The following is a 17,068-nucleotide window of genomic DNA, read 5'->3' as shown; positions in this document are numbered from 1 at the left end:
CTAAGTCTTTGTTTCTTCTTTGCATTGGAAATTATGAGGTCTACATACATTTTTACAGATTTGCTTAAACAATAACCTTATCTTCCTCTTTGAATTGTTCAACAAAAAGACCATATCCTCGCCCTCAAACCTCTTTGATTGAAGTTAACTTTAATTTACGTGTTTGGTTGTGTGGAAAATTAGGATTTTTCTATTTCAAGTCACTATATTTAATCAATTCCACATATATCTTCCAAAGAAGAGGACGTTATGGAATAAAGATGGTAAAGGGAATGATTGAAATGTACTATCTCCGTTCCGGAATACTCGAAACGGTTTGACCGGCACATAATTTAATGCATTGTAATTGACTTATTATTTAATTAGATAGTACTCCCTCCGTTTCTTTTTGTTTGTTACGTATTCCTTTTAAGGTGTTTCAAAATGTTTGTTACGTGGTAGAATATTTTCTTTTATAAATTTATTATACTATCATTTTTTGTGTCAACTTTTAATTTTAATTGGTCCATTTTTTCAACTCATTAAATTTCTTTACAATTTCCCAAATATGTGAAGTTAGCAATTTGTGTACTTTTCCATTATTGATTCATTTTGAAAAATAAAACAATCTTATTAGTTGTTGTAATGATGAGTGGATTGAGGTTTTACTTGGGTTTATTTTTTTTAATATAAAATAAAAAAAATCTTTATTATACGTTAATAAACGTGCAAAACTCCAAATGTAATAAACAAAAGAAACAGAGAGAGTAGTTGATAGTGGTGTATTTTTTTTAATATAGATAGTGGAATGTGTGTCAAACTTTTAAAGGGGTAGGGGGGTGAGGGTGCATGAGACCAATTTTAATGTCTTTTTTAGAGAGTAGGGATGTAGGTGGGTCCTTGGGTAAGTGAGAAATCGATATAATATTAAAAAAAACCATTTTTAGAAACGTTACAAGTAACCCGGGACGGTCATATAAGAAAAGTGTTTCGAGTATTCCGGGATAGAGGGATCGGAGTAATTGAGGAAAAACAAAGGGAATTAATCTTCCTAATTCTTTTTCCCTTTCCTAAATACCCCTATAGCCAATGCCCCCTTATGTTTTTGATAATGAACAACTGAAGATTACTGTACTAGACAGTGATGAATTCAGAAATTGAAGAATGGGGTACAAAACAAGTATACAACTTTTTTTTTAAAAAAGAGGTCCAATAAAATATAGGACGATGATATAGGTCGCAAGTTGCGACAACAAAATTTTGTCGCAATCTTACGTGTCGACGTTTTATTGGTACATGTAGGCACCACGTAGGATACGCGTCATCAATTTTTTTTTACCATCAATTCAATATTTTTACTATGAAAATGTATAAATAAGGTAGTCGATACAAACAAGGAAACAAATATTTATTATATGTATAGTAAATATATATTTCCTTTTATCTTATAAATTACAAATTAAAAAAATTAAAATTATAATCTAATAATATATTTTTGTATAATGAAAAAAATACATCGAATTAATTTAAAATATACATCAATTTAATTAAAAATACACTAATTTATAATCTAATAATATAATTTATGTAAATAAATATTCATAATTATACATTGCTTTGAAATATTAATGCAAACTTAATGATTAGGTTAGTAATGACTGGGAAAGATGAAGGGACTAATCATGTATTTTAATGTTTTCGGAGGGTAACTGGGAAAGATGAAGTCACGAAGGTCGGTCAATGAACAAAACCAATAAAGACGGAATATTTTTTCTAATCTTGTACGGAGTATTTTCTAATGCACTGTATTTTTATTTTATAAGTGCAACTTTTTTTTTTTTTTTTGAGGGAAAATGTAAGCTAGTGTATTACTTTAGGGACAAAAAATCCATCGTTACATACGGGACGATGTCTTGGGGACAATGGTTCTCCCATACTTGTTCGACACCAAACGGAACTAGCTTAGCAAGGTGATGGGCTACGAAATTGCCTTCCCTTTTTACATGAGACCAATTGACAGAATTGAAATTAACACATAAAGCCATAATATCGCTTAAAACGGAATCAAGGTCCGAGAAGTACGTTGCTCCCTTCGTTAGCCTCTTGATCAGAACTTGGCAGTCAGATTCTATGATAATGTCCTTCACCCCATACTTTGCACCAAGGCGGGCTGCCATTGCCAAGGCTTTGGCTTCTACAATGTCGGGAGGCCAATGAGCTCGCATACGTCTTGTACCTGCAAATATCACGCTGCCAGTGTTGTCTCGCGCTACGATCCCCAAACCAACCCAACCATCGACCGCGAGTGAAGCATCAGCATTGATCTTTATTACGCCTTCTGGTGGTGCCACCCATACTTTCGGACTCCTAGGTACCCTTGGCCTTGCTGCATTGTAGACTTTGGCAGTGTACTTTCCATGCTCCTCTACATACCGTCGCACTCTCTCAAGCAATACTACATTTGGGGTGAACTTGTTGCTAAATACCCTCTGATTTCTCTCTCCCCATATGCACCAAGCAAGGAACAGCCCACGTTGTTTGGTCCTCGCCTCCACTTCCTTCCAGCTGTTTACCAAAGCCCTCATGTCACCCGCGTCTCGCCATCCCACCATTGCGCTACAGCCTGCCTCCTCCCACAGGTCGCGAACTCGCACACAATCAAAGAGGGCATGCCCTACAGTTTCCTCTTTCGTTAAGCACCATGGGCACGTTGGATCATCAATCATGTGCCTTGAGTGGAGTAAGCTTTTGACAGGTAGAGTGTTGGTACATAGCTTCTAGAGAAAATGTCGTACCTTCGGGCTCGTTTCCATACTCCAAATATCAACAAAGGCTTGGTGGTAGTCATCGAGATTACACCCCTTCCCTAGCATATACGAGGTTTTAACTGAGTAATTGCCGTCGTTTGAGTATGCCCATGTGATTTCATCTCTTTGTCCTTGCCAACTCGTGGGAATAGCCAAGATACATCGTTGGTCTCGTTCGTTGAAATGACTTTCTATGAGCTCCACATCCCACTCCATGCGGTCCATATCGATTAGATCACTCACCTTTTGCAACTCTGCAATCTCCTCGCTTATCACAAATCTTCCGCCTTCATCCGTGAGCCAAGGGTCATGCCATATATTAATATTCGAGCCGGTACCAACTCTCCAGATTAGGCCTTCCTTCACCAATGCCTTAGAACTCCAGACTCCATTCCATGAGAAGCTGCAAGAGTATCCCAGAGCGGCGTCGAGGAAGGTGCTGTTAGGGTAATACTTTGCCTTCATCACCCTACCAAGAAGCGAGTCAGGAGCTCTAATTAATCTCCACGCCTGTCGCCCAAGTAAGGCATCATTGAAGCACGCTAGGTCTTTAAAGCCCATTCCTCCCAAACACTTAGGGGTGCACATTGTCTCCCATTTCTTCCAGTGTGTCTTGCGTTTCGTACCTTCACTTCCCCACCAGAAACGAGCCATGGCTGATTGGATATTACTTATCACCGTGGCCGGTAACTTGTAAATGGCCATAAGATAGGTCGGGATAGCTTGTATGACTTGAAGGAAATAATGCCCTTGGTCCAAGTATGCATTCTATGTTAAGTCTAATAAATGCGGTTCAGTATTAATTAACAAGTTAATAATTCAGTGAGATCAAGTGAGCTGAATGCCTAGCTAGAGGCCGCTTTAGTTCAAGTGGAATTAATGATATTAATCCACAGCTTACTCTTGACTGAACCCGTAGGGTCACACAAATAGTACGTAAACGGATCAAGTATTTAATAGCATTAAATACTCCATCTATGAATATTCGGAACCGACGGATCTTGGTTTCAGTGGGAGCTAAGATCGTCACAGGCAAGGAATGAATACTCCGGAAACGATGATATTGCCGGAAACGGAAATATGGATCGTATCGGAAATATAAATATTATCCAAGTCGTAGATGTTGCCGGAAACGGAAACATGGTACGTGTCGGAAAATATTATCGGAAATGGAAATATTGCCGGAAACGGAAATATTGTCAGAATCGGAAATATTACCGGAATCGGAAAATAATTCCGGAAACGGAAATATTAAATATTTGTTCGAAACGGAAATTAATTCCGGAATCGGAAATATTAAATATTGTTCGTATCGGAAATGAATTCCGGAATCGGAAAATTTAATCGGAAGCGCATCGTACGAATAAGCATCGGACGAGGCCTGCCGGACGAGGCCCAGCACGAAGCCAGGCCATCGCCCAGCAAGCCAAGCGCGCCGCACAAACAGCCACGCCAGGCCCAGCGCAAGGCCAGGCCCAGCAGGCAGCGCGCACAGCACGCGCAGCGCACAGCGCGCACAGCACGCGCAGCGCGCAGCGCGCGCGGGCGCTGAGTGGGCTGCTGCTCGCGCGCACGCATGGGGCCCATCGTGGCTGCCGTGCGTGTGTGTGCAAGTGTTTGTGTTCGTGCACGTTTCCTAAAACATGCAGAGTTCGGTTAATGATTAAATTCCTAATTCTATTTGATAAATTAATTAAATTAGAGTTCTTATAGGATTCTAGGTTTAATTAATTTGTATCTGAATAGGATTTCGATTCCCTTTCCATACCGCTATAAATATGAGGCTAGGGCTCACAATTTATAACAAAAGTTTCAAAGTATTCAAAGTGAGTTTTTGAGAGAAAAATTCAGTCACACATTTGCCTATAAAGTGCCGAAAATAATAGTACCTTAAGGGCGATTCTAGTTGGTCAATCTTAAGGCGGATCCGGACGTGCTGTGGACTATCTACGGAGGGACGACACTTGGAGTCCTAAAGACTTGTTCTTGTTCGGTTCGGGCGCAGCTAGGGAAGGCACGCAACAAAGAGTATGCATCTAATCTATGCTAAATGATTATGTGTAAATAATATGTTTTCCTGGGTTTATGGTTTTTCCGCATGATTTATGAATTGTCATATGTATCATAACCTAACATGACTGACTTTAATAATATCTCCTTTCCTGCTCGTGATAGCAGCTTCTCTTTCCAACCTTGGAGTTTCTTCCATATTCTGTCAAGTAATGCTCCGAACACCGCCTTTTTGGATCTACCCACAATGGTTGGTATTCCAAGGTACTTCTCGTGCCTGTCAACCTGCCTCATGTTTAGGACCGTCAACAAATCCTGTTTCTGCTCCGGACTCACCCCTTTGCTAAACGAGACCTCCGACTTGTCATAATTAATTTTCTGCCCGGAAGCTACTTCATACTGGTTGAGAATATCAACAACGGTTGAGCATTCCTGTCGGTTGGCTCTAGAAAATAATAGGCTGTCATCTGCAAATAAAAGATGTGAAATTACCGGTCCACTTCGGCTTGCTTTCGCCCCATGCAGTTTCTTTTCCCGCACCTTATTTTGTATCAACCTGGAAAACGCATCAGCCACAAGAATAAAAAGGTATGGGGAGAGAGGGTCTCCTTGTCGGAGCCCTCTAGATGGTGACACTGCTCCACATACCCTTCCATTGATCACAAAGGAGTAGGAAACCGTCGAGACACAGTCCATGATAAGATTGACCCACCTGCCATCGAAGCCCATAGTAAGTAAAAGCTTCCGTAAGAAACCCCATTCTACCCTATCATAGGCCTTACTCATATCAAGCTTCATTGCCACTAGACCCCTCCTCCCCTTCTTTCTCTTCTTCATAGTATGGAAAATCTCCAGCGCAATAAGCGCATTATCTGTGATCAAGCGCCCTGGGACAAAGGCACTTTGATTTTCTGTCACTATCCCCGAAAGAACATTCTTCAGCCTGAGGACAATAGCTTTTGACACCAGCTTGTACAGTACATTACACAAAGCTATAGGCCTAAACTCTGCCATCTTAGTTGGATTTTTAACCTTAGGGATTAAAACAATATTAGTATTATTAACACAGCTAGCGGAAGCATTACCGTGTAAAATAGCACTAACAAAGGAAGTAACCTCATCTCCTACAATGTGCCAGAAGCGTTGATAGAAAATGGCATGCATACCATCCGGGCCAGGCGCCTTACAAGGGTGCATTTGTTGGAGTGCATAATAAATTTCATCCTTCGTATAAGGTCTAAGTAACTCCTGATTGATTTCATTCGTGATGTCCGCAGGAATTAAGCCTAACACCTCTTCAGTAGCATTGTGCGGTGGGTTTGCAGAGGTAAAAAGCTCATCATAATACTTAGAAACAATATTCTCAATAATACTGCCTTCCGTTTGCCAGTTGTTCTCGTTATCAAACAGCCCTTTGATTCGGTTTCGTTGCTTCCTCTGGGATGCCTTATGGTGGAAATATTTAGTATTTCGGTCTCCGTCCCTCACCTCCGAAACACGCGATCGAATATACCAGTATGCTTCGTGTTTATCATTAAGCTCGTCGAGCTCTCTTTCCAGCTTCGAACATTCGGCACAGCTCTCCAAGGTAATGGGTTGTTGTTGTGCCGTAAAGAGTGCTTTTTCAACCTTCGAAATCTTCTTACCTATTTGGTCGTACTTTTCCCCATTCCAGTCCACCAGCTCTCTACTCACTGCTGCAAGTTTGTCTATCGTAGAGAGAGCCGTCGAAGAGCCCCACGCCCCCTTTACTACTTGCTCACAACTATCATCAAGAAGCCATCCTGTTTCGAATTTAAAGGCCTTCTTCCTCCTTCTATTCTTCTCCCTCCCTTCGTGCCTCAACAACAGTGCCGAATGGTCCGATTTGTATCTTAACAAGTGGTCAACTGTGGCATTTGGAAACATAGTCGTCCACGAGTGCGATGCCAAGTACCGATCGAGTCGTTCTCTGACCCGCGTTTCCACCGAATTCCCCCTCTCCCACGTATACCACAGTCCACCATAGCCTAAGTCCCGAAGGCTACATTCATCCATAACCTCTCTGAATTTTGTCATCTCTCTTCGATCCCTATCCGAGCCTCCCTCCTTCTCCTCATAGCTTAGGATTTCGTTAAAATCCCCTCCAAAGACAATAGGTACATCCGCCTCCTCACAGAGGTGCCTAATGAGCGTCCAGGTTTTGTGCTTGTCCTCCTCTCTTGGCCACCCATACACCCCTACAAACCTCCATGCACGCGACCCTCTGTGGCTAATGTCACCACATATGTGGTTTTGAGAGAAAGAGACAATCGACACATCCGCCTCCTCCCTCCAATACATACAAAGTCCACCCGCCCTACCTCTACTTGACACCCCGAATGCGTTCGAGAACCCAAAACGCTCTTTCAACTGCTCCACCTCAATCCTGTTCACCATGGTTTCCGACAGAAATATGATGTCGGGGGCATAGAGCTTGCTCCACTTACGGAGCTGACGAACTGATCGGGGGTTGCCCATTCCCCGACAGTTCCAGCATAAGAGATTCATTGGGCACGGCGGGGTTGGTCTGTCCCAACCTACGCCAATCTAGGAGCACACACCTATGAAACAGGATCCTGCTTTGGTCGTTTCCCAGCCCCATCTTCATTCTCAACCTCCATGTCTACGTACTCCAAATTACGCTTTTGCACACTCAAGTTCAACTGGCCCACTGGCTGTACCTTCCCCACCTCCCTTGCCTGCCTTTTCCATGTCTTCCCACTCCCTTTCTTCTCCTTGCTCCCTGACACCCCAACTACGAAGGACAAGGTAGTGGTCGGGATTTCCTGACTAAGAGTTTATGCGAGCTCTTCCCTAGGTGCCACTTCCTGCGGTTTTTCGGTCCTTGGTGTCATACTTAGAGTAGCGGGCAATTGGGGTGCCTCTCTGGTCTTCGTCCTTTCCTTTCCACTACTCTTCCCCTCCACCCCTTCTAGTAGACCCTCCACCTCCAAGCTGGTAAGAACCACCTTCTCCCCCATTACACCCTTTCCCTTGTCTCCACTAGTTTTGGTCACAAACAAGGCCTTCTTACTGGACACAATATTCTCTATTTCCTCCACCTCCTTTGCCCTACCTTTCCTCGGCGTTGCCTTCAAACCCGGCCCCCAACCCAGCTTCTTCTTCCTATCCTCCTCCTCCACCGAGAGACAATCCCTCTCCGAGTGGCCCATTATGCCACACGCGAAGCAGAAGAATGGAAGCCGCTCATACACGTACTCCACCTTCACCTCCCTCCCCTTCTTATCCTTGTTTATTTGTCCCTGTTTCAGAGGACGGGACGTATTCAACATGATCTTCACCCTGCGATAGCGACCTACCCCTAGGGTGTCCGCCTCCAGTTCAATCACCTCTCCCATTCCTCCAGCGAGTGCCCTTACGTAAGCATCCGACCTACAATTAAATGGTAGGTTTTTCACCCGGACCCAGAACGGCGAATGGGTGATTGTGACCTGGTCAGGTTGTTCATCTCCGTCCATGTCCTTCAACAGGATCAACATATTGTCAAAACACCATGGTCGTCCCTCCAGCACCTTCTCCTTGTCTCTCCAATGAAAGAATTGGAAAGAAAATAAATTAGGGCTCAAAACCCTAATTACCAAACCATGCGCCGGACTCCAAACACTCATCATTGTACGCTTGAAGGCTTCCACATTATACGGTCGTTCCGTAAGCAGTTTCCCTACTAGCATTAGGGTTAGTTTCTCATCCTCTTCATCAGGGTTTATGGCCCCCTAGATCAATAACATCTCCTTTATCATCCTCTATCCTAAGCTTTGAACAAATATGAGCAATCTCCTCGGCCATGGTGAGAAGCAGGCGATCGAAGGTAGATCGGCCGGAACGGTTTGGCAGATTGGCCGGAACTTGCGGTAGGGTTTGTCTATCGTTATGCACGTAGAGAGGATACCCTTTCTTTCGAGGGAGAGCAAATTAGATGTTTTAATTTCCTATATTATATAAATAATAAAAAGTATATTTATCTAATTTCCTATACAAAGTAGAATAATTTTTTCTAAAATGGAAATTATATTATTCAATTTGTAAATTAGAATATTAAGATTTTCCTACCTTTTTGGTAACATGTATAACAGGTTATAAAATCTAAATATTTTTGTTTCCAAATATATTTATGACACATAGGCGTGCCATGTCACCACTGTGACACGGCTTAAAGGTCGCATGTTGCGACCTTTATCATTTCCGTAAAATATAAGCCATTTACTTCATTTATGTTTTCCACCCATTTTTTTAGTTTTGAGCGGCTTCACCAACGTTGTCTAAATAGATTGTGTTATAAGTTCATGTTCTTATAGAGGAAAATTATATTTGCTCCCCTTAAGTAATATCGTATTATTAAGTTCCTGCAAATAATACTATAACCTCTCAATTAATGACTCCTCCCATTAATGTATTTTCCCTCTTATTTTCTAGCTAAACCTAAACCATATTTTATAGGCTAAACTAGAAATTCTCATCTACTAGAATTACACGTGCTCTTAGAGATTAAATAATTCTAGAATACCATAATGTTACTAGCTTCCTACTTAACATTCGAATAAACTAGGAAAATATTAAAACACAAGATAATAATTCCAACCAAGCTTCCTACATTGAGGTGCATTCTACTGCTCCATGTAATCACAACATGTTAATGTTTCACTAAAAGCATCCACCCTTCAACCCACAGTAACCCGCAATTCTCGTCTTGGGCCTAATATTAATTATCAATTTAGACTTAAGATTTTGGCTTGCGTTCTTGTCCGTTAATGTAAGTTGCGTTTATTTCCTATCACATATTTTTAGGTAAACTTGAAAATTATTTGTTACACACTTGTACGAAGTAAAATTGTACTATTAAAAAGAAGATATTTTACCCAATTTTAAGTAGTCTTACGACATGTAATGTTTCAGATTGTTTCTCTATATATAGACATATAGTAGTATCGTATTATTAAGAAACATGTTTATCGATTCTTTTTCATGTTTTATATGTTAAAAATAATTATCTATTAAAATTAATTTATGCACGAGCTTGTTCACGAGCTTTTGAACCGAGTCATTGATAGCTCAGGCTTGGCTCATTAAGTTCTCTAGCCGAACCCGAGCTCGAGACGAGCCTGCTCGAGCAGAGCTTTGACCGAACTTTGTTGAGTCGAGCATCGAGTAGTTCGCGAGAAGGTTCGGCTCGTTAACACCCATATCACGGACGATGCCTCAAATTATTATGTAAATAAGAATTAATTATTGGAAGATTGGCCTGCTCGGAAAAGGGGGAGCTTTTGGGCTCGCTCCCCCTACTAGGCGAAGTGAGTTGGTTGTTTCGACCTAGTTACCGCTCTGTGGGATAAAGTCACGGAGTATATTATTTAATGAAATTATGTTTTAACTTTTTTTCAGAAAATAATTACTCCTTATTTTGTACTTCGTACTATATTAATATTATTTTTTTGCAAATATAACATGTAAAATGTCATAGCTTAATTAGAAAACACTCTAGTCTTGAAACTAAAAATTGCACGTTTGAATCTTCTGCTAACAATATAAGACCCAAAACAAGTCCTGCAGGTATGTTTCAATTTTCTGCAACTTTTTCAGTAAACTATTTTTCCTTTGGAGTACTAGGGTATACCTCTGTTCTTTCATGGTTGAAAATGGTTGATTAGTATAATAGAATGCAGTGTTCTAACAAACATACAGGTGAGTTTAAATTGATCATCAGATTACTTCAGACTTACCGCAATAATAAAACTCGTTAACTGAACTCTAATCATTCAGTCAAGATTGTAATCTTTGTACAATCCAGTGAATCCACCCCAGAACAAACAAAAAGAAAACAAAGAACAATTACCACCTCAGAAAAATTCAGGTGCAAATTCTGTGTTTTTTGGTCATGATTTTCAGGGTTGAATTCTTGAAGATGTAGACCAGTTTGAAGGAAAAGACCAATCTTCTTCCGTACCAGATACATCTCGAGGCAAAAGACAAGAACTTGGACTGTTACTGATCTCTGTTGGTGCATATGCAGTGACCTTCTGATACTGTTGACTGATCATCTCCAACTCTAATGCAGTTTCTCTCATTGTTGGCCTTTGTTTCCCATCCATATCCAGACACCTTTTAGCAAGATAAGCAACAGAAAGTATAGCTTCTTCTCTTCCTTCTTTGGTAACTTGAGAAGCCAAAATATCAGACAAGTTGGGATTTTCCATGTTTGACAGAAACCATGATGAAAGACTTCTTGAATTGTGAGATTCGGTTGGAAGAATCGCCTTTTTTCCTGTCAGAAGCTCTACAAGAACTACTCCGAACCCATAAACGTCGCTCTTTTCTGTGAATTGGTTTGACCGGAAGTATTCAGGATCAAGATAACCGAATGTACCTAGAACACGAGTTGTTAAATGAGTTTGATCAACAACAACAGATCAATTTCCTTTTGAAAATCAACGAGAGATTTTTCCTTTGTTCCTGAATACTTGTAACAGTTTGACTGACACACTTCTCAAGGTACTAGTTTAACCATCATTATATACAATTACATACTTCGTATTAGTAAAAACTTAAAAAAATTGATATTTGAAAAAATGTACAATAATATTAGTATGAAAAATTGGTCGAAATTAATGTATAAATAGAGCAAAAGTCAAACTGTTATAAGCATTCAAGAATGGAGAGAGTAATAGTTACTCCAAACCCATAAACATCGCTCTTTTCTGTAAACTGGTTTGACCGAAAGTATTCAGAACCAAGATAACCAAATGTACCTAGAACACGAGTGGTTAAATGAGTTTGATCAATAGCAACAAATCAATTTTCTTTTGAAAATTAATGAGAGATGCTTCCACTGTTCCTGAATACTTGCAACAGTTTGACTGACACACTTGTCAAGGTACTAGTTTAACTTTCATTATATACAATTACATATTAGTAAAAAAATTAAAAAATTGATATTTGAAAAATATACACTTATATTTAGTAAGAAAACTTGATCAAAGTTAATGTATAAATTGTGCAAAAGTCAAACTGTTGTAAGTATCCAGGAACAGGGAAAGTAATAATTACCAAAAGGTAAATTTTTAATATAGTTACTCCAAATCCATAAACATCGCTCTTTTCCTGGTTTGACCGAAAGTCTTCAGGATCAAGATAACCAAACGTACCTAAAACACGAGTTGTTAAATGAGTTTGATCAACAGCAACAGATCTCGATGTCCCAAAATCTGACAACTTAGCTCTGTATCTTGCATCAAGAAGTATGTTAGAGGTTTTGATATCTCTATGAAAAACAGGGTTTGAGGATGCAGAGTGCAAGTAAGTAAGTGCACCCGCAACATCTATAGCAATCTGCAAACGCATTTCCCAAGTAATCGGGAAATCCTCACTAGGGCTATGGATATACTTAGAAAGAGTACCATTTGGGACAAACTCGTAAACCAGCAATGGAACATCAGTCTCCAAACAACACCCCAACAGGCTAACTATATTCCTGTGGTTAATTTGTGATAAAATTACCACTTCATTGATGAATTGACTTAATTGATCGCCTTTTCCTATGTTAGATTTCTTTATTGCAACAATATTTCCATCACTCAGCATACCTTTGTAGACGGTACCTTGACCGCCCTTACCGAGAATTCTGTCTTCGTTGTAGCTGTCAGTAGCCTTCTGTAGCTCATCTGAGGTGAAAAGCCTTGTTTTCTCTAACATACCGTCTTAAGAAGTCATCTGTTGTTGCAATAACAAACCACCATTTCGTTCGAAGTTTGTTGCTTTTCGTATGATTTCCTTTCTTCTTTTTGATATGATAAAAAGCCAGTATCCGAATATGATGAAGATTACAGTACCCAAGCCTATGCCAATTCCTGGAAAAACACAAGTATATAGGGTTGTTGGCTGAGAATTGTTAAGGAAACTTGTTTTATTACACCAAATTCCTTTCAAAAATCAACGAGGATGCTTCTTCTGTGCCGAATATTTGCAACAGTTTAACTACACATTTGCCAAGGCACTAGTTTAACCGTAATTATATGTAATTACATATTAGTAAAAAAATAAAAATAAAATTGATATTTGAAAAATCACTACAGAATTTGTATCTTTAATGACAACCTAATTACGACGGGTCAAAAATTCTGTCGCAAAAGAACCAAACAAAGACGGGAACAATCGTCCCAAATGTTTTTTTACGACGGGTTAACGACGAGATTTTTCATTAACGACGGCCTCCTTCTATGACGGGTTCGTGACAGAAAATCCGGCATTAATTAACGATATATTATTAGCCTTTAGCAACGGGAATTCCCGTCGTTAATGGTACAATTTCCTGTAGTGAATACACACTAAGACTAATCTAAACATATTACACAATAACATTTGATTTATATATATAGTAGTAAGAAAATTTTGTTAAAGCTAATGCATGTGTAACTTAATGCAAAAGTAAAACTGTTGCAAGTACTTAAAAATGGAGAGAGTAGTGATTACCAAGAGGTAAGGCCAGTTTTGAGATCTTAGCCAAACAACCAGGCCCAGATTTCCTGCCATCACCTCGATAACCATTTGGGCAGTGACATTCATAGCTTCCTGGAGTGTTCACACAAATTTCAGAGCAAGGATTACTTGGTCCTTCACACTCATTGATATCTGCGCAAAGAGGTAATGATCGATCTCAGAACCACATACCAAGTATATAATTCTAAGCCTTGAACCGTCAAAAAAGGAATACATCTAACATCAACCGCGGAGAAGAGGTAGGGGCGTAAATGAGCCGATGTTCGAGAGCTGCTCGTAAACGAACTCGGTCAAAAGTCGTTTGATAAGTTAATAAACAAGCTTGGACAAAAAATAAACTCGTCAAGCTCAAACAACGCCATGTTCGGCTCGTTTATGCTCATGAACAACTCATTTAAATTCTTTTTTTAAGCGTGATTATGTTCAATTATATAACTCATTAAAACCTCGATAAAAATATACTTTTATGACATTTTAAAAGTGTTGTAGTTTCTTCAATGTATATCTTTTAAATTAAATCAAAATTTTCGTTACATATGAAATTTTTTGCCATATATTTGAACTATAAAAATATTTGAAAAAACTTACTCCAATACAATAAATTAAATAGATGTATGAAATTTTTGTTTTATGAAGCTCGTTTTTAAGCTCGAGCTCAAACTCGAAATGCAAATAAGTTTGTTCGTGAACAAAACTCAAACAGGAAGTTTTCAAAGTTCGTTCAAGCTCGAACACTAATAATCCCCATCAAGTTCATCCCGGACAGCCTAAAACTTGGCCGATTAAAACTCGGCCGACTCGACTCATTTGCATCTCTAGATCGATCGAAGGGGATACTAACCTGTACAACCTGGACTGAGATACGGATTCCCCTCATACCCTGCTCGACATCTACACCGATAACCATACACATTCAAATCCTTATCAAGATCAACACAATCTGTATTCCCTTGACACGCATAACTACCATTCTTCTTCCTCGCAACTCTGCACCTCGCATTCGCAACAAACCAGTCAAGCACAGCAGGCATAACCTCCACCTTAGAAGCAAAACTAGGGTCCTGCAAATCGATAGCTCGACGAAAGCTAATACTTGATCGTTTCGCAATGAAGGCGTAACTGCAGTTTCCTGATGAGAAACTCGTGTTGTATATTATCTTCTCTAAGCTCGCATTGAAGTCTTGTAACCCCTTTGGGATCGGAGCTTCACAGCAGCCGAGACCGGAACATGACTCGTCGAGTAAATCTTCTTCCTTTGTGCATAGGGCGACGCAGCTGATGACTTTCCGGCCGGCTCGCGTTTGTGCCTCGATTAGGCCGTAGTGGTGGCAACCGGTGACGATGAACTTGTTGGCTGTGGATGATAGTGCGTACGGTTTTCCTGTAGATATGTCAAACGGGTCGGTCGGACCGGGTTAAAAAAAATTTATTTAAGGATTATAAAGTTTGTTCAAGACCCAAAATATTCGGATATAGATCGGTTGGGCCAGGTAATAAAAATTAAGTTTCGGGTTTATAGATGTTTGTTCAAGACCCAGAATCTTCGGATTTGGATCGAACCAATGGTCGTAGAAATTTTTAAAACGTGTATAATTTGTGTAATAATAAATAAACAAAATATGTGTTCAAATGAACAATTTTTTGTACACGAGTTTGTATATAGTCAAATTCTACCATAAATTGTTGTATAATTCAAATTAAAATTATATAAAACCCAGTAATAGTAATCGATCGAACACGTAACCGACCAAATCAGTTACTAACTCGATCTTAACTCGTGTCTGAGAGTAACCCAGCCTAAATTTTAACCGACTCTAAAATTATCCGAACTGAACTTGACCCCAAACCCAAGATGAACTGCTACAAACCCGAGATTAACTGTTATAAACCCGATTTAAACCCGACTGTATAAGACCAAACCCGAAATTAAACCCGACCAAATCCGACTTGTACCCAAAATGGGAAAAACCCGACATGATCCGACCGAATCTGACTTGAACCCGATTGATAAAGCGACATGACCCGATTTGATCATGACCTGATACCCGAAATGACCCGACCAGAACCCGACCCAATGATATGTTTGAACAACTTTAACGACAACGTGTTTATTGGGCTTAAAATTTCAGTACTCAACTATTTTAAATTGGTCGGATTTTAACCCATTAATTTTCGCATTGTTCGAGTTCGGATAACATCGGGTTATGAGTTGTAAAATCTTGTTCAATCAAGACCCAGTATATTTCCGGATCGGGTCAATTTTGACAAGTCTATTTAAAATTATCTGTGACGTGGAAGCTTCCGTACAGATTATCAACTGCTTTTCCGGTAGAGTCACAAGATTGAGCCGCCGGAGTAGCTGTCATCGTCAACTCTGTTTCAGATATATCGAGAGTTGCTGTACTGTCATCGACATACAGAGCATAGATGGTGTTGTTCACAGTGACGCATTTGATGACGTAGTCTTCTCCCATGGCGCAGTCTCTGCCAATGCCAAAAGGGTAAGGAATCGATAAGTTCCCGCACGTGCGTTTGACATCCCGGCTTCGCGGTGTTTGCGGCGGTGAGCATGGTGGCGGGTTCTGAGAATGAGGCCGAAACAGCTCGACATGGAAAAGCTAGAAGAAGAAGAAGCCATGTCCAAGTGAGGAATGCTGCTGATGAGATAGTTGTCATATTTTTGCTGATAAACAGGAGAAATCTTGTTAATGACAATATGAAAGCAACAGAAGTCTTTCATTAAAGATTTAAAGGAAGTCTTGATTATATTGACAAGAATGCTGATGAAAATTTATAAATCAACGCGAATTCTTTATTTGATGAAAACAAATTCATGTGATCTAGATGTCTATTATTGTTGTTACTTTATAAGTGAAGAATCTTTGGATAAAATAAGTCCTAGGTGATAGAAAAATGGGATTTAGTGTGTGTGAATCTTATCTAAGAGCAAAACAAGCAATATTTAAGGCTAGATATGATAATTGGTGTACTACACTTTAAAGTGTGTATAATATGTGTTTAATTTACTAGAATTTTGACCTGTGTTTACACTGATGTAGGCTGCGCGATTACACTCAGTCACAGACCACCGTCCAAACGCGGTGTATGCAAGAGAAAGTATTTTCGAATATTAGATATGTGTGGTCAAATGCATATCATAGCAAAAGACAAAATAGAAAAAAGGACAAAAAGTAAATTAAATAGTACTATTTTAAACAAAAATGGTACTTTTTTTTTTTTTTTAAAAAAAATAATACTTTTTAAAAAATAAATGGTACTTTTTTATTTTTTTTTACAGAATGATACTTCTTTAAACATGAATCGTACTTTTTACAGAATTGTTTCTCTATATCCGAAAAAACAATCTCGTGTGTGCAGTGTGCACGGATTCATCAATACACGCCTTGTGTGTGGAGTATAGTTCCCTCCTGTCACAAGGAGTAGAATTCGAGCAGTTTAAGCAACACGTACTTTTCCCTCAAAAAAAAATTAAAAAATAAAAGCAACATGTACTGATGTAAACAATACTAACGTAACAATATGCAGTGTGTGAAAAGTGTAGTGCGCCTTCGCATTAAAAAAAAAGTGTAATGCGCTTGAAAGGCAATTAGTCGCGCACTTTAGAAGTTCCCCTCGTAAAAAGGGTCTTCTGCTTTTTTATTATTATTATTATTATTATTATTTCAGATCTAAAGAGAAAATTAGAAAATGAGTTAAAAAGAGCAGTTATGAAGAATTAT

General features: G+C 39.4%; 1 pseudogene; it reads right to left on the bottom strand.

Annotated features, from left to right (window-relative positions):
* Positions 1-10,520: 10,520 nt before the first annotated feature.
* On the bottom strand, positions 10,521-16,977 carry LOC110799598 (wall-associated receptor kinase-like 1; annotated as a pseudogene).
* Between the last annotated feature and the right edge of the window lie 91 nt (positions 16,978-17,068).

This window comes from Spinacia oleracea, chromosome 4 (genome assembly GCF_020520425.1).
Source record: "Spinacia oleracea cultivar Varoflay chromosome 4, BTI_SOV_V1, whole genome shotgun sequence".
NCBI classification, from domain to species: domain Eukaryota; kingdom Viridiplantae; phylum Streptophyta; class Magnoliopsida; order Caryophyllales; family Amaranthaceae; genus Spinacia; species Spinacia oleracea.
This window is presented reverse-complemented; position numbering and strand designations above follow the sequence as displayed.